Here is a 26,534-nt window from a genome sequence, read left to right on the forward strand (position 1 = left end):
CTTGGAGCCCTGAGCCACCTCGCAAGATGTACAGCCAGCCACCTGTCGTCATTACACTAGAGAGTCCATGTGTAAGGACTGTGGCTATCCCTCCCAGTTCTGCTCAGCCTTTCAGCCATTTCTGATGAGGCAACACCCAAGTGAATTAAGCCTTACTAGCTCATCTAGAACAGCCTGTTAATAAATACCCCCAAGCAACTTTCATCAAAAGCACAGAAACAGAAGAATCACACAGCTGAGCCCTAACAGAATCCATGACCCATAAAATAATGAGCTACAACAAAATGATTACTTTAAGTCACTACGTTTTGGGGCTGGTTTGTTATACCATGATAAACAACAAGAATACATAAAAGATCTGTTAAAAAACAATATTGTAGGATAAAATAATATTAGAGGTAAGACAGAAGAGAAAAATAAATGGTGTGGGATAGGTCATAAACCTCTTATGCTCCTTTTTAATGTCAAGCTTTCTCTCTATGTTGCCCCACAACTTCTTCCTTCTGTCTGGAACTACTACTGTGAGCAAGACGCTTTCCGTAGAATCATTCTTAGGCTCCCCAGCCTTGACGTCTCAGCTTTAACAGTATCCCCCAATAGTGCCTTTGCTGGACGGTGATCTTCCTGCTGTCTTGTGTAAGCACAAACTCTTCAATACTTTTAATGGCCATCAAAATCTGTGAAGTGCTACGATTTTACTCTATTTGTAAGCAGACAAGCTAAACTAGCCTGCCACATTAAAAAAGGAAAAAAATTACTAGTAGAAGACAAAAGCCTCCTGGAAGAGAGACAAAAGACTTTTTTACTCTTGGGTGAGAGACAAAGAAATTCATTACCCAATATTGTTATTATGGCATTAGCAGCCATCAGGGTGTCCACATTTGCTCTGGTTCCCCAAGTCTCTATTCCCACAGGGCACCACAAGGAGGTCCAGATTAGGGAACCGAGATTTTTTTTCCTCAGTTCAGAATGAAATGCTTTTTATTTTCTGTGTCGAGAGAAATGCCATCAGTTATCTAGCGGGCACAGAGAGGCTACCCATTGGTTTATCCAGTGCTTCTGGGGCCTGTTAGGAGTCCTGGTGAAAGGGCAGTTGATAGAGTGGCTGACGGTGGTGAGGAGGCCTCTCTGAGGGCTTGTGGACTGGACACACATATATGTTCTGATGCAGAAACATCACATTTTCCCCAGATTTCACCCAAATGGTGAGCAAGGGGCCACAGAAAGTTTTGGTGAGAAACTCCTGATCTATATTATTTTCCTGTCCTAAGGAATTTTTATACTGAATAGTTTATTCCTGCTGCTCCAGACTGACACTATTTATAATTTTCAAGGCTGTTTTCTATATTAAAAACTTTGGAAAGATAGTCTGGAAAAAAGGTGTCAGGGGGTCAGTGCCTCCGCTTTTAATACGTGCAGACAGACATATGAGAGACCCATGTAGAAATATCTCCAAACAATCGTCTGATTTTTATATTCCCTGATTGGTACCAAGTTCCTTGAGGGTCCTAATCACATCCAACTTACTTGCTACTATATCATCAACATTTAGTACAGTGTCTCCACATAATACCTGCTTAATACATGTTTTTTTCAGAGAATGACTGCATTGACTGAAGACAAGTAAGTCCTTAAAAACGGCTTTAAAAAGAGTTTTCTCCAGCAGCTTTTGAGACAAGGAGCTGTGAGTTCAATTTTATTCCCTGCCAAAGGTCCAATATACACGTATTTATTGTTGCAAACTAAATATGATCCTGTATTATTTAATATATATCCTTCAACATTTAACATAAGCCAACAGATTGCTTGACATTCTTTAAGGAAAATGATTGGGTATAGCAAGGTCCATGTCTCAAGAAAGAGCAAACCACCTCTACCAGAAAGTAAACAGAGAAATCTATGGACAGGGCCAATATTTCTGATTTTGCTTTAATGCCCAGATGGATGAATAATTAAAACCTCAAAGTCAGGTGCCTGGGTGGCTTAGTCGGTTAAGTGTCCAACTCTTGATTTCAGCTCAGGTCATGATCTTGCATTTCATGGGTTTGAGCCCTGCATTGGGCTCTGCACTGATGGTGCAGAACCTTCTTGGGATTCTCTCTCTCTCTCTCCCTCTCTCTCTCTCTGCCCCTCCCGTGCATTCTCTCTCTCTTTCAAAATAAATAAATTAATAAAAAAAATAAATAAAACCTCAGTGTTTTACTCCATTGATAAGATTATAAATTATTTTGAGGATCACTGGTAAGATATTCATGCATGACCATCAGGATCAAAAAGGATTTATATCTTCAACAAGAGTTCTCTGATTGGCCTGAGGTAGATATAATAAATTTTTTGATCAGGCTCTCAACCCAAAAGAATGCACAGAAAGTAAATTAGTTCCTTCATATTATAATTTTCAAATATTTTGATCATTTTTATTATATTCTTTTAATTTATCTGTTGATTAATAATGATAATGAATGTTGATTAAGATGCTTATTGGGTGGCCACTGTGCAGTGTATCATTGCCTTGCTATGCAATACAAGATAGTAACAGCAACAATAACAATATTAATGGTAATCAAATCTTAACATTTAATGTGTAGCACATGGAGAGGGCTGCATGTACATTAAAATGTATTGAGCACCAAGTATATGCTTCAAACTGTCCTAAGTATTTTCATAAATATTAGCTCATTTCACCATTAATACAATCTTGTGTACTAGGAGTTCCCTCTCTTTGCACTTAGGGAAACTAATATTATTGAGTACCAAGTATATGCTTCAAACTGTACTAAGTATTTTCATAAATATTAGCTCATTTCATCATTATTACAATTCTGTGTACTAGGAGTTCCCTCACTTTGTACTTAGGGAAACTAATATTGCAATAAATTAGCATGCAACTCTTCATCTAGGAGTTGTGAGTTCAAGCCCTACGTTGGGAGAAAGAAAAAGGTTAAATGACCTTTTCTAGGTTACAGTAAACTAAGTAGTAATGGCTGAGCTGAAAACTAAGATCTTCCAAAAAGTGCCCAACCTTGCTGGCTATTTTATTTAATGGCCCAAATATCCAGTTAAATTACAAAATCATAGGAGTCATTTTTTGATGATTTTCTTGAACCTCTCAGCAATCCCTGCTCATTCAACCTCCAAAACATATCCCAATCTCACCATTTTGTAACATCTCAGCTGATATCCCCACAATCTAGGCTGCCACTATTACCTCATCTGAAATGTATCAATTGCCTGTTAACAGATAGTGTTGCTTTCTTTCTTCTCCTATGCTCCATTCTTCACACAACAAGAAAGAAAAATAACATTTAAACACATATCAAGATATATTAAGTACTCTCTTCCCATTACTCCTACCTGTTGTGGACCTTTAAAGTGCTAATAGCACCTTTTGTTTTCAGATATATATGTATGTGTGTATATATATATATATATATATATATATATATATATATATATACACACACACACACACACACACACACACACACACACACACACACACTTTTCTGTTCTTAGAATTGTTCATGCTGGTCCCTGCCAGGGGGCCATTCTCCCTACTTGCTCATCTATCTGAAAAGTTTCCCTTCAACCTCTTGCCACCAAGATCTTCACAGGGCTCAGCAATTTCTCATCATTTAGGTCTCAGCAAGGTATCACTATCTCTGGAAGTCTCCTTTGACCATCCCAGTTGGAATAGTACCACGGTCCCTACCCACCCCTCTCTACCTCATTTCCTCATCCTTCACTCCCTCCCACTTACAGCCATGACAACTCTTCATCCATTTTATGTGCTCATTATCCATTGCCTCCTGTACTACAGTGTAAGCTTCTGTCTTTTGCACTGTGAGATTCCCTCTCCTTACATTGTAGCCATTCAATAATACTGATTACATGAATGAGAGGAATACGGAGCTTTATCTACTATGACTCACTAGCCCTGAAGCATATATGCCATACCTCAGCATTGTTATTCTGAAGATAATAAAACATCATGTCAATCTCACACTGTAATTTTCTGTCAGTAAAAACATGGCGACTATAAGTAAACATTATTTGTTTATTGTTTTCACACAAAGCACACCAAGATATTTAGGTGCTCAGTGATGCATTCAGACTTTCGCATTTGCATAGAAACTAGTGTGAAGATGTTTGGAAATAAAGCAGTATCACTCAAGACAAAATAATATTTACTTACTTAAAACACACACACACACACACACACACAACTTCAGGCAAACAATCAATATAAAAAAAAGGCTACCTGGGTTTAATTTCAGTCATTTCCATTTGTTAGTACAGGACCCCAAACAAGTACTTTAACATTTCTTTGAGTTAGTTTCATCTAGAAAACAGGAAAAATAGTAATACCTGACTCATAACAGGGTGATTTCTCTTGTTATAGACTTCTATTATTGTTACTATTAATCATTTTAATTTATGGTGGTTGGAAGGGAAGGGGCTATTGGAAATAGGGGAAGTGAGTATACCCTCCAGAGCCACCCCTCAGCACTGCCTTTCCTTCACCCCAGTCATTCTATCTACTTTCTCCATCTCCATGACCCACATGACCCCCTTTCTCAATCCAGATCTGTAAAGGTATCAGTTTTAACTTGTTCAGGCCCTTTTACACAGAAAAAGAAGGAGGAGAAGGGAGCTTGCATTGATGAAAAGAAAAGAGAAAGATTAGACAATCTATAATCCTAAATATAAGAATCTCATGAAGTAGAGAAACACTGTTAAAAATAAGATATTCTTACAATAAATACATTTTCAAACTTATTCAGGCAGACCACTTTCAGAACAGAAAAGATTGTGATATATTTAGATGTGGAAGACATCAGTGTTTTCACATAAAATGCAATGACAGCATACATGCACAGGTCTTGTTACAAAAAGCGACAAGGAAAATATTTAACCATAATCTCGCACATTTGTATTATTTTGGGATAGCTATTCATGTTTTCCTAATCGAGTGAGCCAGTGATAGGCAGTAAAGGTTTAAAATTATTTATGGAAGAAATGTGTAGAATTAAGAAAAATTAACCTGTTAACATTGTGTTTTGGGGGCATATTGAGACACAACAGCATTATTCCATTTTGGTGATAAACCTTGACTGTTAACAGGAGCATAGTTTGGAAGTGACAACTTTAATCCAAAGCTTGATGTCTATCAAGATGCTAAACTTATCTGTATGTTAGAATACAGCAACAGTTACCAAAAGGGTGATAAGAAGGACAAGGTGAGGGTGATGTCTTAATAAAAAGAAGAAAATAATATTTATGTGTGACATGTTACATATTGCAATTTTCAAGAAAATAAACCACTTTCTAATAGGAATATCTTATGAAAAACAAATGCCTGAAATAGGAAAAATTCTAACATATGGACAATATCCCAGTCAATACTTCCTTGGCAGCTTTTCTTTATTTTATGAAATTGAGAAAATAACTTGCTACTTGAGCTCAGCCACCTGTGAGTAACACTCATGAAAATCAACGTTAAAGTCTCTCCTATTTACAAAACAATGAATGAAAAGTACACTCATACTGGCACTGTATGGCCTGCTGTCCAAGGAACATGATGTCTCAGAACCTTGAAGCAGTTTCACTGGGTTGTGTTTTGTTCCCGGTTTACCTCTTTTTTTTTTTTTTTTTTTTAAGCTGGGTTGAATTGATGGCCGATATAGCAAATGGCTGATGATTTTCTTCTTTACTCATTCACATAATCATCAGGATATGTTAGGCATCTGTTACAGGTCACTCATTTGCAAACTGTGCACATGCAGGGGGAAACAGGACTTTGATTCTGTCTTCAAGGAGCATACATTCTTGCGAGAAAGACAGCAGGTCTTTATTAGACAATTGCTAATCAAGACTGGAAGGAATTCTCAAAGGGATTAGGAAAAGGACAAAGTAACAGTGAAGTCTCAATAAAAGGAAAAAAAAAATTGTTTCTTCGGTGACCTTTTTTTTTTTTTTAAATCCTCTTAAACATGTTTAATTGTACAGTTCAATGGTGGTAAGCAAGATCACATTGCTGTGCAACCAATCTCCAGAACATTTTCATCTTGCAAAACGGAAGCTACCTACCCATTAAACAACAACTCCCCATTCATTCCTCTTCCTAGCCCCTGGCAACTTTTGTTCTATTTTGTGTTTCTAGGATTTTGATTACTCATATAAGTGGAATCATATAGTTTTCACCTTTATGTGACTGGCTTATTTCACTTAGCATCATGTCCTGCAATTTCATTCATGTTGTAGGATATGGTGAGCTTTTCTTTGTTTTATAGGGATGAATAGTATTCCACTCTATGTACCACATTTTGTTTATCCATTCATCTGTTCCTGGACACTTGGGTTCCTCCACTTCTTGGCTATGGTGAATACTGCAGCTATGAACATGGGTGTGCAAAATCCTCTTTGAGATACTGCTTTCATTGTTATGAATATACACACAGAAATGAGATTTTTAATTTTTGATTAACTCTCCAAACTGTTTTCCATAGAGGTTGCGTCATTTTACGTTCCCATCAACAGTGCATAAGGGTTCCAATTTCTCCACATCCACGCAAATTCCTGTTATTTTCTGTTTTTTAGATAGCAGTCGTCCTAATGGATATATGGACGTTTGTTTTGTTTTTTTAGCTTCAAGTTCTTAAAGTCCAATTAGTTAACATACAGTGTTATACTAGTTTCAGGTGTACAACTGAGTGATTCATCACTTAAAACACCTAGTGCCCATCCCAACCAGTGCCCTCCTTAATACCCATCAGACATTTAACCCATCCCCCTGCCCAACTCCCCTCCTGCAACTTTCAGTTTGTTTTCTATAGTTAAGAGCCTATTTTATGGTTTGCATCTTTCCTTTTTTATTCCCCTTTGTTCATTTGTTTCTTAATTTTCACATATGAATAAAATCATATGGTATTTGTCTTTCTCTGACTGACTTACTTCACTTAGCCTTAAGTGCACAATGTTGTCCACTAGCTCTGTCCACAATGTTGCAAATGGCAAGATTTCATTCTTTTTAATGGCTGAGTAATATTCCATTGTACACATATATACATCCTCTTTATCAGTTCATCACTCGATGGACATTTGGGCTCTATCCATAGTTTGGTTATTGCTTATAATGCTGCTATAAACATCGGGGTGCATGTGTCCCTCCAAATCAGTATTTTTGTGTACTTTCGGTAAATACCTAATAGTGTAATTGCTGGACTGTAGGGTACTTATATTTTTAACTTTTTGAGGAACCTCCATACTGTTTTTCAGAGTGGCTGCACTGGTTTGCCTTCCCACCAAGAGTATAAGAGGAATCCCCTTTCTCCACAACCTCACCAACATCTGTTGTTTCCTGAGTTATTCATTTTAGCCATTCTGATAGGCGTGAGGTGATATCTCATTGTAGTTTGACTTTCTCTGATGATTAGTGGTATGAGGGCTTTTTTCCTATGCTTGTTGGCCATTTGTACATCATCTCTGAAAAATGGCTGTTCAAGTTTAAGCACGTTTAAGAAAATAAACATTTATTTAATAAGCACTGTTTTCTCAGCACTGTGCTAGCTGATCTCAAATGTATTACCTCATTTAATTATTTCAACACTATATAGAACTGAATTTTCAGGGTGGGCAACAGATAGGCAAACTGACAGATTTTTATAGAGATTGAGTAACTTGATATAAGTCTTCAGCTAATAAGACATGGAGCAAAGGTTTAACTCAAATAGTGACCCTTCCAAATTATTAAATTATTGATGCTATTGAAGTTTCCAAATTATTAAAACATCCAAAGATTTCAAATGTGGAAACACCTAAAGTACTAAAGATATTATAGACTACCAAAGAATACATCGTAAATCCTAGCCAAAATATGGCAGTGTGAAGGAAAACCACCTGTCAACAGAAAAGCCTAGCAGTGTGTTTGACTGGAGCGCACAGTACACACAGTCATGAGAGATGGAGGAAGAGCTGTCAGCAAAGGCCAGAGCATGTGTCCACGGGGAGGGGGCTCAACAGGTGCATTAAAGCAAGGGGATAACACGAGTGGCTTTGTGTATTTATTGAGTGTATCTACTGGCGTAGGTCCAGGCATCTGACCTATACCTGAATCATCTACAGGAACCTCTCAAAGCATATATTCACTACATTCTCCTCCAGGAATTTTTCCATACTCCATCCCCATTCTCCTCTTTTTTTTTTTTTTTTTTTAATGCTCACTTTTGGGTGATGTCTCCAATTGTCACAGGATGAGATGTCATTTTTCATCTTTTCCTTGTTACTTAAAAATAGTGATTCGTTTTCATAGTTGCATAGCTTTCGTCTTGGCATCTGCTAGTTATACCATCTCTTATTAATCACATTTCTTGGCTTCATTCAATGCAGTTCTAACACAAATAAAGTTCCCAGGACACTATCTTTGTGTCTGAGCATCATACTTATGTTAATCCTTCTTGTCTGGTAAATGAGATTGGAGAGCACATGTTATTGGAAGCAAATACTATATTGTACATGTAGTCCAGATGCTAGCTGAGGTCATTCTGCCCACTGAGAGTTATACATAAAATTAAATTGACCCTTACCATGCCATCTCCCTCCACCATCTATGTTTAATGAGAAGTTTGATGTCCACCTCCAGATTTCCAAAAATTCAAGGCTTGGTTATTTTAGCTTTCTGGGTTTTGTAATTCAAAATTTAGGTATTTCTGAACTCCTGATATCACTTATATCTCATTCCCACAGCTATTTTCTTCTCCATGCCCCATACCAACCTGTTATATATTCCCTTTAACTGGATGTTAAAATGATTCACCTAGAGTATGTGTAGGAGACTACTGAATTTTAGAATACCTGGGAAGAGAGACAGTGGTGACATCATAGAATTAACAAGCAAACAGCTGAAAATAAAATATTAAATCCTCATACCTCCAAAAATCTTTCATCTACTTTCCCTCCATTGTAATCAAGAGTTAATCAGTAGCTAATAGTTACCAACAGTGTCCTCCCTCCCATAATGCTCAATGACCCTTCTCTATTTTCTCTCTCCCTCTGTCCACCTGACTCTCCTCCTCCTTTTCTCTCGTTTCCCTTACTAGCAAATCTCAGTGTATTTCTCTGGTAGAACAGTTAACCTATTTGCTTTTCTTCCAACCAAACCAGGCATTCAAGAGCTCACCTTACACACTTAAAGATGTTACGCTACATAAAGATCATTTCTCTAGTAGGAAATTCTGACACTCCATTAAAGGAAGAAGTGATTCTACTTAATTGTGATTTTGTTTTTCTATTATTTATTTATTTCAGAGAGAGAGAGAGAGACAGAGAGACAGAGAGACAGAGAGAGAGACAGAGAGCACACAAGTGCGTGTGAGTGCGAGTGGAGGGAGAGAGGGGGAGACAGAATCCCAAGCAAGTTCCATGCTCAGTGTAGAGTCCACGCAGGGGCGCAATCCCAGGAACCATTAGATCACAACTTAAACTGAAATCAAGAGTGAGACACTTAACCGACTGAGCCAGCCAGGTGTCCCCATAATTGTGATTTTAAATAGATTATTTTCTTTCTCTATTATATTTGATTGGGTTCAAAGTTATTGGCTGTTTAATTTGGGAGAAAATGCCAAAAATTTTTATTAAATGTAACAAATTAAAAAATCATTTAGTGACATATTGATAGAGCTGTGAAAAAAAGAGAAGATAAAGGGTGGGGGAACAAATAGAAGAATAAGGAGATAGGAGTGGGGTAGAAAAGTACAGACGGAGAGAGAAAAGGACCTGTTTAGGGATAGTGTCAGGTTAAGAAAACCCAGATTTAAAATAAATTTAGTTATAACTTACACTATTTGGCTGCGGCTTGTAGCATGTACCCTCCTCTGCTGAAAACACTCCAAATAACTTCTGAGCTGAGAATAAAAAGCAACGTCCTTTCAACAGCCAACACGACCCTGGGCTTTTGCCCTGCTTGTCTCTCAGATCTCATCTCTTCTGCTCTTATAGCTCACACCAGTCCAGCCACTCTGACCTTTTCCTCATTAACAACTGGTGTGATATCATCTCAGGGATGCTGAACTTGCTGGGTCCTCTTCCAAAAATGTTTTGCCATATCCCGATACCCCCTTCAAGTATTTGCTCAAATATCAGCTTTTTACTGAGCCTTCCCCTAAACATTTTATTGCAAATTGAAATAGACTTTTTCCAGCTCTCCATAACTTCTGCTCTTATATTTTACTTATATATTTGTCCATTGTCTGTGTCCTCTTATCGATGCATTTGTAAGAACAGGGATTTGTGTAATTTCATTCACTGCTGGTTTGTCCAGTGCCTGGAACCGTGCCTGGTACAAAGGGTTGCTCAATACAATTTTTGTAATGGTTGAACTTAAATCCATTACCTGTTATCTAAACTGTATAATGAATCCCTTATATAGTTCTTCAGGAGCTCTACCAAGAGACAGACAATTAGCCTGAAAACGGGCAGGACATGGAAACCTAAGAACCAGAACAAGAACCTGGAGTCTTCGATCAATGCTTCCTGAAGAATGTGAAGTAGAATTGTGGCCTTCAAACATGTTTTGTCCACATAACTCCTAAAAGACTTTAAAATCCAGTTACCCCTCACATATTTTCAGGTTAACTTCTAACATTATTCTCATACATTTAGTTGCAAAGATGCATTGTAACTATTGAGATTTGAAAATAAAATGAATATACCATTCAATTCAAGGGATTCATGTATTGTGAAGATATTAAAACCCCTGAATTGCTACATGTTAAAAGGGTGAATTTTATGGCATGTGAGTTATATATTAATTTCAAACTTTTTAACATAAAAAAGAAAAACAGAAAAAAAAAATTAAGTACACATTGGACCTTCCCCCCAAAGTTAAAATCTGCCAAATTAAAGCTAGTTCTGACTTTGAGATTAAATAAATTCACCCATAACTAAAAGAGAACATTTATATTTTCACTAATTTCCCTTTTCTAGCAACTGCTTTTAACAATAACATTTTTGATATTATACATTTAGCAAGATCTATCTTCCAGATGAGATGAAAAAAGTTTTGTAAGATCTTTTTTGCTTAATAAAAGGCTGTGACTTATTGAAACAAAAAATGGATCCATGGAATATACAACCATTTGATGATCAATATCATGTATTAAAATATGAAAACATGGTCTTCATAATAATCAGACATTTTATATCATTTCTCATTCTCCTTAAATCATGTGTCACTCCACTTTTCTCCAGAGAATTTTATCTTGAGGTAATATGTTTATATGCTTGAAAGTCATTTACTAATTAATGTTTCATATTACCTTTGGGAGAAATGGAGTATATTTTTGGGGTTGAGATTAAAGTTATTTGAGTCATCACTAAAATTATATTAGTACATAACTGATCTAACAATACAAATATGTTACATTTTTTGAAATTATTTATTGAAAATGCATCTCTTAAATGAATAAGGCTACTTTCCCCCCTAAATTAATTCATGTATACTAAATGATCATCACTTACTGCTAAAATGAAGTGAAGGGTTTCACATCACTCTTATTTCTATTTTTCATTCTCCTAATTAAAATCGGAGAAACATGCTCATATAAATATGAATATAAGAATTTTAATTCTTTGAAATTCTAGCTTTGGGAAAAATAATATATAGTGCCACACTACATCACTGAAAATTATTTCCAGTAACTTGTCTGCTGACCATTTCATTAAGCCCATCTCCAATTTTGTTAAAGCAAAAAGAACTGAAAACTATCTTAGTTGTGAAAGAATCTGCTACCCAAACATAAATCATTCATCCTTTCTACTCCAAGACTAATTTCTATTTGTTTGGTGCCTTGGAATTTTTTTGACCCTGAGGTAAGGCACTTAAAAGATTAAGGCTGTGAAATTTAAATATTGGTGTTGTTGTGCTGTTTTCTTCTTTTGTATAAAGGGTAAGAGTGATTATCATGGAAAGTGGAGGGGAGACCTCAAATCCCTCCAGTCTTGTCTCAAGTATATCCATTTTAGGGAAGTTGAAAATATTAAGATTGATTCCCTTAAGACTATTTCCTTTACTCACAGACCCTTGTTTGATGATTGCTGTGGAAAAAAAAATAGATAAGACAGGAAGAAGGAAGGAAGGGAGGGAGGAAAGAAGGAAGGGCAAAAGAAAGAAAGGGAGAAAGAAAAAACTGAAATCTCACAAATGAGGGTCCTAAAATGTTTATGAGATAGGCATGTTTCAGAAACGCTTTTGTTATTCTCTTAAGAGATTCATAATATTTATTGTTCTCTGGTGAGGAAACCTGGCTGCCTTGTTTAACTCTGCCTTTCTAAATCATATCTGAACATAGAACCCTTTCCCTTGTAACATTATTGGACAGCCCACAGAATTAATATTCTATTGATACATGTTTAACACTATGCTAGATGCTTCTACTGAAAGGCATGGGGAAAAAAAGTGTGTGTGTGTGTGTGTGTGTGTGTGTGTGTGTGTGTGTGTGAGTAAAGTGGGGACTTTGATTAAAAACTGTGGTTTTAGAAAATAAGACCTTGCTATCATTGGAAAGTGAAGTCTGGCAAATAAGGAAGCTGAGAGAGAAGACAGGGAACCAAGGGCAGAACAGGATATTGCATATTCAGAACAAAAAAGGGGCTAGTTCAAGAAATATGGGGGAAGGGAGAAGACTCAATGTCACTACCAAATTATTATATAACAGACTGACAAGACTGTCCAACATCTAGGATGTTTCATACATATTCAACAGATAAGCTGCTGCTGATAACAGAGTGTTCTTTCTTCTGGAAGCTGGGGGTGGGAGCCTAGACAGAAAATAACTCTGCATCTCCAGAGATCAAGGGAGAAAATTCATTCAGCCTCAAACTGGTGCTAGGTAGAAAAAAAATGCTAATTTCAGTGGGAAAAAAAGGATAGCATAGCCTAAAATATAATGCTTTGTGGAAAGCTGAACTACCTGGAAAGAAAGATTACACAGTCTGGATGAGAGCAATGGGTTATTTAAATTAATGCAACATAAATTAATATCTAGTCAGCTTTCCCTCACAGATTGCCTAGAACTATAATGAAATCTTGTGTGCTCAATGCTGTGCACATATTTTTGGAAAAAGAGTGACACAAGACAAGTGAAAGAGGACAGTCAGGCTTTAAGCCGGAGGAGAAATCTTTACTAAACCCCTGGATAAGAGGGACACGAGTCATTCAAGACAGAGCATAGGTTGTATCCGGGAGTCATCTCTACAAGGCTTCCTTGGATGTGTCCTCTATCTTCTCTCTACTCAGAGTGTAATTTTAAAAACAATTTGGCAACTTTATAGAAATCATCCCACAGGTAAGTAAAAGACAAAAACCAGCATGTAAAATACCCACAATTAATAGCAACAATATAGAAAAGTACAACTTTTGGTTAGATAACCCCTGTAATATTTACATGAGCATCCTTCTTAGGGTTCTCTGAACACATATCTGATGGAACTGGGCTGAATCTGAACAAAGCATAAGCTGAGAGCTGAAAACAGATGTCACTGAATCAAATCCTAATTCAAACCTACATTTTCAAGGTCCCCTTTGTATAAAGTCCTATGGTCAGTCCATAGAGTTCCTAAAGAATGCAAATTCCAGCAATGGTTTAAATGTGAAATCTAAGAGACAGACTTATATTTAACTTTAATATCAGTTGCCATGACAACCAATGGGCTATTTAAAGTTATTAGCATCCCAGCCCACTGAGTTAATAATATGGACAAGAATGGCATAAAAGTTAAGCAAAAGCAAATTACTTTAATGTCATATCACATAGCAATGACAGTGAAAGCATGCAGGCTTAAGAGGGTTTGGAGAAACATAGTTAAAAGGACATATTAATCAGCCACTCTCGAAATTTGTAGCATATTATTGATGCCTTCTGCCTACGATATTCCTCAGGTTCATTAAAATTCTAAGTTCAGGATTTAAATAAAATGAAGCAAAAAACATCAAATTGGAATGTAAAAATTGCTAGTTAGCCAAAATGTTTTACAACCACGTGGTCTCCATCTTATTAACTATTTCCTGTTTTAATCTCAACACACATGGTCAAGTATGTCTTACAGAGTCACCTTGGGGATATCCAGAAGATTTTAACAAAGAAAAAAAGGTGTGATGCAGTAAGGAAGAGAGGATCAAGCTTCATGAACTGTTGTTTGAAAGAGTCATCTGCTAAAAGCAGCAAAGAATGACATAAGATGTTAAAACAGATGGCCTAAGTCACAGTGCTACATCACATAAGTATGGAGAGGAACTAAAATAGCCCAAGTAATATTTTTATTAACAAGTTGCCAAGTACAGTAGCAAAAATACCTTTAGAAAGAATCTCACTTCAAAAAAGAGGTTTTTCCCCCCTTACACTCGATGTTATTTTCTGAATTACTCTTGGTCTGTTGCATATGTTCAAGCATCTGGGTGCTTGCCATGTTCAGATGAAAGAAACTAACCTCTCTCCTTGAAGGATGCCTCCTTGCCTTCTGAGCCTACCTCTGTGATGGAGACAAATGAGAGTAAACTAAACCAGAAACTCATGAGGAAAGTGCGATACCGCACACTCTTACAGAGAATTATTTTGCACATTAAACAAGCTGAGTAGAGAGTTCTCTGGTCTTTGAATTAGTTACGAAGAAAGAAACATTCATTAAATCTGTGACAGTAAGTGTTGCCAGAATGACCTGAATATTATTAAAGGTGATGCCAGGAAATCAATTCAAGAACATGGACGCACATGGGGATGGGTATAAACAGTAAGCTATAACTGCCCACGGACGTTTCAATTACAAACCCAGCACACAAGAAGCAGATCAGAACACAGTATATTCAAAGACATGTGAAAAAAACCTCCCAAGTCAGAAGGAACAGTTTGAGATTTATAGAATGATTCACTTGTACAGCCCTATCAATGAATATTATTCACTAACATATATGAATTCATTCATGTATAAATTACTCTTAGGGAAGACTTTGGAAAAGTGGCATGGTATACTGGTTGAGAGCATAGAATGTGGAGTCAGACAACCTGGGTTTGAATCTCAGCTCCTCTACTCTGGACAAATTAGGTACTATCTGGGCATAATATGTATGTTGTCTCACAAGGCTATTCTAAACATCAAATAAGCTAATGAATTTAAACCCCTTCAATACATACTTTTCATTATATACCATTTAAATTATCATTATATATTATGTACATAATATATATAAATAGGAGAATGATGAAGATAAGCACTTATGGAAATTCTAATATTTTCCTTGCTTGCTCCAAGAATTTGCTTCCACAATGACACCTTTGACCAACAGTCTGGAGGACAGAAGTTTGACAGGGGAAATTTTACACAAAGTACAGTCAAAAGATGAAGATGACAGTCCCTGGTCAAGCAATGACCAGGAAAGCTAAGACAAAAAGGTACTAATATTTGTCCTGACAGTATCTGGTATCTTGGACTTCACACACACACACACACACACACACACACACACACACACGAACAGGACAGATTTTTGAAACCTAACATCATTTAACATTGAATTTGGCTTGATTAAAAATTTGGCTTTCCTTAGAGCTTTCTAACAAGGGAAGAATATTCTAGGCAAAGAATGGAACTACCTCCTTAGTAGCTACGTTTCTCATAATAAACAAACAAATTCTGCTTGTAAACTTAAAATTATTGCGGTCTTTTTTGGCATGAGTCAGCCTCCCAAGTTCACTGAAAAGTTTGAGTTTGGCCTACCAGGCTATGGGGCAGACAATGGATGGAGGCAAATTCACCAGTATAATCCCTCCCTATATGGCACTTGCCTGTCTGCTAGCCAGGATGTATCCTCCTGGTGAGATCCCAGGTACTCAGATATGACTGACTTAAATTCCTATAAATTGAATCATAAAGAAGTGATACGACATAGTCTTAACATTTAGAACTTAAAGAATCAAGATTTATTTAGGTTCATTGATTCAAATTACAAAGTTTATTTTTCCTCCTCCAGTCTCATAATCTCATCGGGGTAACTGCCAAAGAATAATAGGCAGGCACAGTTAAATAGTGGTATGTAGCAATATTTTTCAAGCCCCTCTCAATGCATAATTGATTTATACTTTCTTGTGAGAGGTCCTCATTTGTATTAGAAAGATCTCTGATCCTCAACTGGTTTTTAGTGTTTCAGTGAGGTCCTCATTAAAAAAGTCTTACGGATGGAATGACTGACCATGCCCTATATTTAAGACTATTGCTATGGTTGTCATCACAGGCAAAGGTGCTAGAAAGCTCCAACAAATTCACTAGAACTGTATCAATACTCTCTTAGGCCAACTCCCCGACTCATGTCATTGGAGTGATCACAGTACAGCAAAAACATTCACGTTTACCTTGTATTTGTTTGAATATCCACTTATGGCCTGTGTTGTAAGCCATTCTTTAAATTACAACTGACAGTGAATTCACCTGATCCTGAGTTTTATGATTTGCCATTGGTCATGATGTCTCTTTTTCTCCTTTATAAAGAAAAATAACAATACAACCTTGAGTTAAAAAAAACCCTAAGAAGCACTAACTTGTGACCAAGCCAGCCTGCCTTCGTGGAAGTCACATAAGGTCTCAAAGTCATGTGTCATTTTGTAACAGATTTATCTAAAGTGAGAGACTCAAAATACTGTTTATTTCAAAGAATTTAACATTATTACCATCCCTTGAACCCATGAAGAAAACAGAGAAGCAAGCTCTTTAAGTCAAGATGTCCTTGGAGAATAATTTAATAACCATAATTGTTTTCAAGGAGCAGAGAGGTCCTATTTCTGCATTCTTCCCCAATATTTTTTACTTCTGAGTCACATCTCTATATAAAAACTCATGTCTTACTGAAAACTACTTCACTAAGAAATCTTCACTTCTCTGCTCAAATCACTGCAAATTATCATGTCTTTATAGACATCACCATCAAAAAGGTAGTGAACAAAAACCAATAAAACAACTATTATTAAAATTCATAATTCTTTCTTACAAATAGGTTTAAAAAGGGGTTAACTGCAATTTTCAACATTTTTAAAGCATTTTGAATGCATTAAAATTGGCTTCCTCTGGCATTGCTGAAAGAGTATCTTTTTAAAAATATCTGATGTCCAACAGAGTCTCCATCTTATCTACAGCATAGGACTTAACTAAGTTTTTAACATTCTGAGTTCTGTCTTCTAAAGAAACTCCAAAGAATTTAAAATTTTTTCTTAGTGATTAGTGTTTTTCCTTGTCTTGCCCCTAGCCAATATCTTTCAGGTTAACTTTAAGAAATACTTGTGATTTTTCCTTCAATATTTTATGATTGTTTTCTTTTAAATGTTCCTTCAAGCAGGTGCCTTTGTGCAGCAGTGAGCTAGTAAATGTTTGACCACCAGTTCTCCAAATAAAAGCAAAGTAAAACAAGAAGCCTTGATGTATATAACATTTGCCAATTTCTATGGTGTAAATACTTCCAACAGAGTGGATTTCAAATTACTAATATAATGACACTGAACACAGAGCTAGGAAGAGACATGCAATATACCATTATGTTACATTTCCACCAGACAGATACAACAGACATAAATAATGTCAAGAGCATTGATAATAAGACATGATAAAATAATTAAGAAGTCATTAGTTTTGAAGATGCATTACCTTTGGTTTTAGTATAATTTATTCAATCATAAGAGTACATCTAATTTTTAATGACCTGTGTATTTCACAATCATCTTTTACAAGCCATTAAGAGCTGGCTCCAATACACCATTGCCTCTACTATGACAGTTAATCAAGCTTTAAGCTTATACTTCTCTTCATAAAAGTTAAATCCATATTTAAACATCCATCTAAATACATTGTGCATTTTTTTTTACTGTTTGCTATATTTTCTACTTAGGGTAGTTGGAATGTGCTATTATCTTCTTGTTAAGTTCATGGAGGAAAAGCCTAAATGCAGGGCATCAACTTGATATCACTATGGAAACCAGTGTTTGATTTTGTTTGGGGAATTACATTCTCTTAAACTGGCTGATTTATGATATGATATGTTGTTTAAAAAATAAAATGGCTGGGCAAATCTCTGAAAGTCCTAGAAAAATCACAACACTCCTGTGAGAATCAGTGACGTTAGTACAATCTTTTCTCACGTCAGAAGACTTCCATGTTAATACAGACTAAACTGATGAGCCCAACTTCCTAACAGCACAGTAGTTCAATATTTTTTTAGTTGGGCACTTTCCACGCCTTCAAAAATAAAGCCACAAATCATAATACCTCCCACATAAAGTCTCCGGAAATCATAATCTTCACCCTCCAAAAACCTTTGCTATTATTATTGCAACTAACGCTATTAGCAAACAAACACTGTTCCAAGGCACTGTTCTGGTTGCTATCCATAGTACCTCATTTAATCCTTATGACCACATGGGGACGGTACTTCTGTTATCATTTTTAAAGGTGAGCCAACAGGAAGTTTAGATAGACTAAATAACTAGCCCAAATAATGCTGGGGATGAAGCTAAAACTTAAACCCAAGTTTTCCTAACTCCCAATCCCTTTCTCAATACCACTATGTTTATTACACCTATGATCCCTATGTCACTTGTACTCCATCCCCCTGTGTTCCAACCAAAAACCCTAAACTTATTTGATGTTGTGCGGTCTTTAACCATTTACAGTTACTTATCACTAAAATCAATAGGCTATACTTCTGAAAGAAGTCTTAACTTTGTTCCTCTCTACTGCCACTACCCCAGTCCAGGCCACCAACATCTTTGGCCTAGGAAACTCTAAGAATCTCCTTCTTGGTTTCCACTCCTTCCATCTTGCAACTATCCTCTGTATCCCCAGGCTCTATCATCATCATTATCCAGATTTACAGAATGGGCACAGTGACCAAGACATTGGGTAAATGTCCAACAGGAACAAATATTTTGTAGTTAACAAGTTGGTTTGTACATTAACAAAGCAGGTCTCCTGTTCAGTCAAGAATGGTTACATAGACTAACGCCAGGCTTCTAGCTCTGAAAGCAAATAGCCCTTACTCTCTATAGAAAAGAACAAGAACAAGAACAAGATCTATGTTTCAAGAACTCTTGCCACCCTCACATCCCACCCACCAAAAGTCCCTACCTCCATCCCCACCCAGACCTGCCTTCAGAAACAAATATATTTATATATGTTATTCTTTAGCATGAAGTTAGAATGATCTTTCTAAAAGTAAAGTCTGATTCTGTCAATATCTTCATTAATATATTTCAGTGAGGGCTTCAGTGAAGCCCAAAGTCCTTAAAAGGATTCCCCAAGCCCATCATTATTTGTAATCTCTTCAGGCTCTGGTCTTGCAACTTCCTCTTGCATAGTGACCAACTTCTGACTGTCGGAAGTTGCCAAGGTCTTATCAACTGGCTTTTGAACAAGCATTTTCTTCTGGCTAAGGGGCTAGCTAATCTTCCATTCCTACTCTTGCCAGACACTCCCATTGAGTTCCAATTAATTATACAACTGTAAACTTAAAATTTCTAGTGCCTACAACTATATGTAGTAGGATTTCATAGACTCTTGCATGAACATTTTCTTCAGATAAGCTATGTGATATATTTGTTCTTGTAAGAGAGAAGCTATAGGCCATTTGAAATGATCTATTATCATCATTAACTATATTCATTTGTATCACTCTGCAAGTAAAGAACACACAGATAGTTAACTTCCCAGGGACCAGTTTCTTTATCCAAAAAATGAAAAGAATGGACCAGATAGGTTTTACAAAATAAATGGATAATTTACATTTCTAAGTTAAAGGACTCTGTACCTTCACTGAGATCATTTTGGGGACCGGAACCTAATAAGCAGTAGAAAGAACTTTCTCTAAGCAGCAAGTAGCATTTTCTTTAATGAAAATTGAAACAGTTTTTGGAAGAGGTCAGAGAACTACAAGATACAGAACAAAAGTGTGCTATTGATGTCTGTTTCATTAAAATATAAGTTAAATATGTGAGGGCCTCTAGAATTAGAGATGTCCTGGCTCTTGCTCAGAGCACACTTTTCAGATTTCAACATAGCATTCCTAAGTGTGTGACTCTTTGTGAGTACACTCATGAAAAAAATAAATTCACTAGGATTCAGCAAATGATACAGATTTATCTGTGCAGGCACTTTTGAGGGGCTGTTTTCACCTATAAACCTAGATTCTTTCAACACACAACAAAAAGGCAGATGGAATAACGTCTGGAAAAACACCAATATTTTTTCTCCTTGCAACCTATTACATCAGCCAGCATTTCCCTGTAGTTGTGATTATTCCATTATGACTTGATTACTAACTATTACTGCCACAGTTGGAAAAGTAAAAGCCCAGCATGGGGCCATCTCCATTAAAGGAATATGAAATCCCATAACCAGCTCTCGGGCTGCACGGCTGCTGTGGGGTTGAACTCAGAAGTACATTAAGTATCTACTTAAGATGCTGTTTGAAGGAGCACCCTAACTTACATCATTATTTCATTTAGTTTGAACTGTACCATGGATTTTTCCATTAAGCAATATTAGACACTTAAACACTATATTGAGGTTAGTCGTGCTCTAAAAAAAGGCCATGCGATTTTTTTTCTACTCTCTTTCCAGAGGTTGAGAATTTTCTATCACGTGTATAGGCAATCCTGATTTTCCCTAATAGAACAGACTAAGTGGTTACATAAACTAGGGAGTACCATCATGTTAAAGAGGCATAACTGAGAAGAGAAGCATTAATATTCATGTTGGTAACATGGGCATACGCCATTTATAAAATCAGAGAGAAAAGAGCTTTCATTGCTATAATTTAACAGGCCCAGGAAATACAAAATTTTAAAAAGTCAAATATATTCAAAGCACATAGATTATTGTTAATGGGGAAAGGGAATTATGATACTATTTCATATCTATTCTTGTTTTATGTGTCACAAATGACAAGATGGCCCAGGATGAGAAGTGAGACATGATGAAGTCCTTTCACCGTGTTTTAAGGACAAAATCTAGTGGTGGAAAAACACCAAACAACTTAAATATTTTACAGGGGGATTCTCACCACTGCGAGAAAACTACAAATTATATATATTTAAAACTACAAATTAGTACATTAGCATATATGTAATTACGCTTGGCAAAGATTGCATATATGTGTCTATGTGAGTTTGTGTAAATATACACCCCAAATAATAGAAATATCTAGGGAAGATACATATCTTGACTTTATTTTCGAAACCAGGCAGATTTTTTTTTTACTCAAAATAGCTTCCGCTACCATAATTATGTGGAGAGAATCTATATTTAGCCAGATTAAAGGTTTCTTGAGGTAAAGAGGTTACTCCATATTTACCATCTTCTTTCCTGTGTGGGATTCCTCACTTTGGAAGTGAAGGCATATCTCTGACAGGAGCCAGTGCAAGCGTGGATATCCTCGCTATCAGAGAGAGGAGCTTAAATGGTTCCAGATCTCAATATCCATACCATTAACATTCTCCTTCCCCCAAAGGCTTGGCTCAACTCCCCTTCCAATCATCACTCCACTGATAGTAGCAATGTCTTCACCTCTGAATCCCTTTCTTCCTTTTATTTTTATCATTTAAATACGCTTAGTAATAACTAATGTAATTCTGTTCCCCTTCCCACACTGCCCTCCCCCGACCAATTTTGAAAAGAAAATAGCTCCGAAAACACAGGAAATTGTGTGAGCAAGTCTGTGGGCTCACTATCTAAAAGCTTATGTGATTGGAAAAGAAAATCAGGGAAATATGGATGAAACTTAAAAGTCTAAGATGTGGTTCTAGGCCTTTTTGCAAAGGGTCCCTCTAGGGAAGAGGATGAGAAGTGAGTATAAGTAGAACCTGGAAAAATACACAGAATTTTGAGAAGACCCTGTTAAGAGGCATCAAGTAGCAGTACGAATGATCAAGTCAGAATTCCCATCCCAGCCCTGTGACTGGTTCCACAACCTCCTGATTTTACATAAATCACATACGCTGAAGAGACTGTTACCTTCTCCCTTTAGAAAGAGCAACACCAATAACATCAGAAGATAATTCTTTAAAACATTAAAATTTCTCTTCGCTGTTGCAGCCATTGCTGGACATCAGTGGCCAAAATGAAGTGCAATCCCTTTGTGACTTCCGACTGGAACAAGAATCATAAAAGGCATTCCAATGTACCTTCCCACACTCACAGTAAAGATTATATCTTCTCTTTACAAAGAGCTGAGATGGAAGTACAACATTTGATCCATGCCCACCCAAAAGGATAAGGAAGTACAGGTTGTGTGAGGACATTACCAAGGTCAGCAAATTGGCAAAGTAGCCCACATTTACAGGAAGAAATACATTATCTACACTGAATGAATACAGCAAGAGAAGGCCACTGGCGCAACTGATCCCTGGGCATCCCTCTAGCAAGGTGGTTATCAGTAGGCTAAAACTGGACAAAGACCACTAACATATCCATAACATAAAGCCATATCTCATCAGGAAGCAAAGGAAAAGGGCAGATAGAAGGAAGAAACAATTGAGAAGATGCAGGAATAAAGGAATCTTATAAACGACTTTAAATAAAAACTGTTAAAATGGAAAAAAACTTATTAAAATTATAAATAACTTAATTATTAATAAAGTTTTCCTTAGAAATAATTCCCCCCAGCAAATATCCATTCCTTATTTTCCCCTGGGTTTCTAAAATAATTTTCTTTCTCCATTAAGGCTGACCGAGTCTTACAAAAACTGCTTAATCTAGGACTTCACACTTAGTGAGTCACAGTGTCCTGAATGTTAACTGAAAAATCACTGTTTGTTAGTGTGGATATTTTTGCTATTTTGTGCATCCCCAGACTTTATAGCCTAGAGATTCATGAGTAACAATGCTTTGTTCTTCTAAGTTACATACACAATTGTATGTTTTTCTCTTCATAAATTGAAACACACCCAAACCAAAACTTTGAAAAGTGAAACAAAAACTCCTTGCATTTTTTTCTTCAATAAGTATAAATAAATACAGTGAATGTTAAAGTGAAGTTTAAGGAAGTAAGGGAGAAAGAAGGGAGAGAAAACAGTTAAGTGAAAGATGAATCATTACTATTCAATGAACCCTAACTACAAGCTATACACTGTGCTAAGTGCTTTCCATGGACTGTATGCATACCTCATAAGGAAGGCAACACAATTTAAATTGCTTAGACATGAAAACTGAGATGAAAACTAAAGGTCTTGTGGAAGACCTTCCATTGTGGGTGAATGGCAGACATACCCAGATACCCAAGCATGTGATCCAGAAGAGGAAAGAGAGAGACAGAGGTTGGGAGGGAGATGAAGATCAGAAGTGGATGACACTGTTCACTCCTTTCCCCCACTCCCAAAGTCTTATCTGGGTTATAAGCAAGCCCCATGCCAGCTGTTTCTTGACTTCTCTGTTCTCCAATTAGGCCTTTTAGTGAAGGAGAGCAAAAGGAATAGCAATGATTTAATAGAAATAACCTTGAATTTTCTTCAAGTAAAACATTTGCAAAGATTGGCACTTCAAATATTACTAGTAACATTACATGCAACCCATTTCATAGCTATTTCCATCACCCCAATGTGTTATCACAGAGTTAGCCTAATAATGCCTTTCTGTTAAAATGTCTATATAAAACAATATGCATATGAGGTGGTTTCCAATGTTTGCTAATCGGTTTGCAAAATGCCATTAACTTCACTTGGTTCAAGGTAATTGGTTACTATAAAAAATATAATTCCCAGCTGCAGGGAGATGCATAGACCTACTTTCTACCTAACTAAGGCAGAAATTTTTACTCTAAGGAAACTTAAGCAATCTTTAGAGGCACCCTAGGGGACAACTGTGGCTAGAGGTTGGGTCTCTTGACCCTCTTTTGCAATCTCTAATTAGCAGAGCGACTCTGTTCTTACATGATTTATATACTGGATTTTGAATAAGATTTTGGCCAAGAAACAGTTCAGTTCAAAAAATCTTGAAAATCACCGAGGTAAGGGACTTAAATTTTCTTCAAACATAATTTTGAATATAAAACCAATTAATAATTGTTACTTAAAGCTGTCGTCAAATCCTGCATCAAATTATATTCTGGTGTTATTAATGAAACTAGAATGACAATGAAGTCTCTTAGTAAAACCATATAATAATACTTGAGTAGCAGGGTTTTAGTGGTTCCATCCACCTCTTTCGCTGAAGTACACTGAGGCAAGGAAAAGTCAGAGCAAATTAACAGTGTTTGAAAAGCTTAATGGTGCTTTAACAAAAGATACAATAATCGTAAGGTTTTTAAATTTATAAGGTGTATGTTATGAGAAGAAAGTAAAATGAGTCAGATCTGATCTGTCCTTCATAAAATCATGTTAATGGCCCTGTACACGCTTTGCTTTTTGTATGCAAATATTGATTATATGCTCTTGTATTTTGTCTTTATCATCTACAATTTTAAGGCAAATTTTATGCCCCCATAAAAAAAATAAATAGAAAGAAAAAATGCACATAGCATTTTCTAACATTTTGGGAGGGATTTTTCTTGTCTCTAACCATTTTAAAATTGGTGTCAATATTATAAAATTTTGAAATAGCCTCAAAAGGCTGTATGAATGTAAGGAATAATATAGTTAAGGGGTGCCTGGGTGGTTCAGTTGGTTAAGTGTACTACTTCAACTCCGGTCATGATCGCAAGTTCGAGCCCTGTGTTAGGCTCTGTGCTGACAGCTCAGAGCCTGGAGTCTGCCTCAGATTCTGTGTCTCCCTCTCTCTCTGCCCCTCCCCCACTCACACTTTCTCTGAAAAATGAGTAAGGGTTAAAATTTTTTTGAAAAAAAGGAATAATATAGTTAAGTTCAGCTGTTTGTTTCCTATACAAAAGAAACTACCCTAGACTCTGCAACATAATGATAGGAAGAAGATGAGGAAGAGGAAGAGGAAGAGGAGGAGAAGGAGAAGGAAGAGAGGCAGGAGGGAGAGGAAGAAGTAGAGGAGGAGGAAGTAGAGGAGGAGGAAGTAGAGGAGGAGGAAGTAAAGGAGGAGGAGGAGGAGGAAGAGGAGGAAGAGATGGAGAAGAATTCATTTCTGAGGAACTTTTAGTTTAGTGATAGAGCCAGCTATATGAAGAATTTTCATGCAATATGGCTGTGAACATAGTATATCCACCAGCAACCCAAAAAAGGGCACTGAGCTCAAACTGAGGTTTCAGGAAATCGTTTTCTTTTTCTTTTTTTAAAAGGTTTTGTTTTTTTCTTCAAATTTTTGTTTCAATTCTAGTTAACAGTGCAATATTGGTTTCAAGAGTAGAATTCAGTGGTTCATCGCTTACATACAATACCCAGAGCTTATCACAAGTGCCCTCCTTAATGCCCATCCCCCACCACCTCCCTCCATAAACCCTGTTTGTTCTCTATAGTTAAGAGTCTCTTATGGTTTATTTCCCATACGTTCCCCTCCCATATGTTCTGTTCTGTTTCTTAAATTCCATGCATGAGTGAAACCATATATTTGTCTTGCTCTAATTTATTTCACTTAGCATAATACACTCTAGCTCCATCCACATCATTGAAAATGGCAAGATTGCATTCTTTTTGATGGGTGAGTAATGTTCCATTCTGTATATATACCACCTCCTCTTCATTCATTCAGTCAATGTATGTCTGGGCTCTTTCTGTACTTTGGCTATTGCTGATATTATGGCTATAAACATCAGGGTGCATATACCCCTTCAATTTTGCATTTTTGTATACTTTGGGTAAATACCTAGTAGTGCATTTGCTGGATTATAGGGTAGCTCTATTTTTTTTTTTAATATTTTATTTTTAAGTAATCTCTACACCCAATGTGGGGCTCAAAGACATAACTCTGAGATCCACAGTCCCATGCTCCATTGACTAAGCCAACCAGGAGCCCCTCAGGAAAATTTTTTCTATAAGATAACCTTTAGGTTCAGGGCTTTTAAAAACAGCTTTATTAAGATAATTATTGAGGTATAATTAACATACTATACAATCCACTCATTTAAAAGTAACAATTTCATGTTTGGCCATGCAACCACCACCAAATTCAAATTTTAGAACATTTTTTTGTCCCTGTAAAAGAAATCCAATAGCCATTAGCTGTCACTCATCATCTTCCCCCCACACCTTCCACTTCCACCCCACCATCCCTAAGCACCTCACTAATCTGCTGTGCCATAAAAATGGAAGTATGCATGCCATATAAATGGAAGTATACACTACATGGTCTTTTGTGACTGAGTTCTTATCATAGTGTTTTTAAGGTTTACCTTGTTGTAGTATGTAGTATTTTATTACTCTTTTATTGCTGAATAACTTTCCATCATATGGATACACCATATTTTATGTAACCATGCATCAATTAATGGAATTTGCGTTATTTTCACTTTGGAGATATTACAAGTAATGCTTTATTAAGAACAGCTGTGTGTACAAGTTTGTATGAACATCTTATTTCTTAAGAATATACCTGAGTCAAATTGCTGG

General features: G+C 36.5%; 1 protein-coding gene and 1 pseudogene across 1 annotated transcript in view; one reads left to right on the top strand and one right to left on the bottom strand.

Annotated features, from left to right (window-relative positions):
• MDGA2 (MAM domain containing glycosylphosphatidylinositol anchor 2) overlaps nucleotides 1-26,534 on the bottom strand; it is an 856,127-nt gene that overhangs the window by 440,968 nt on the left and 388,625 nt on the right. The window lies entirely within an intron of this gene.
• On the top strand, nucleotides 22,148-22,580 carry LOC102956647 (annotated as a pseudogene).

The sequence above is a fragment of the Panthera tigris genome, chromosome B3 (genome assembly GCF_018350195.1).
Source record: "Panthera tigris isolate Pti1 chromosome B3, P.tigris_Pti1_mat1.1, whole genome shotgun sequence".
Lineage (NCBI taxonomy): Eukaryota > Metazoa > Chordata > Mammalia > Carnivora > Felidae > Panthera > Panthera tigris.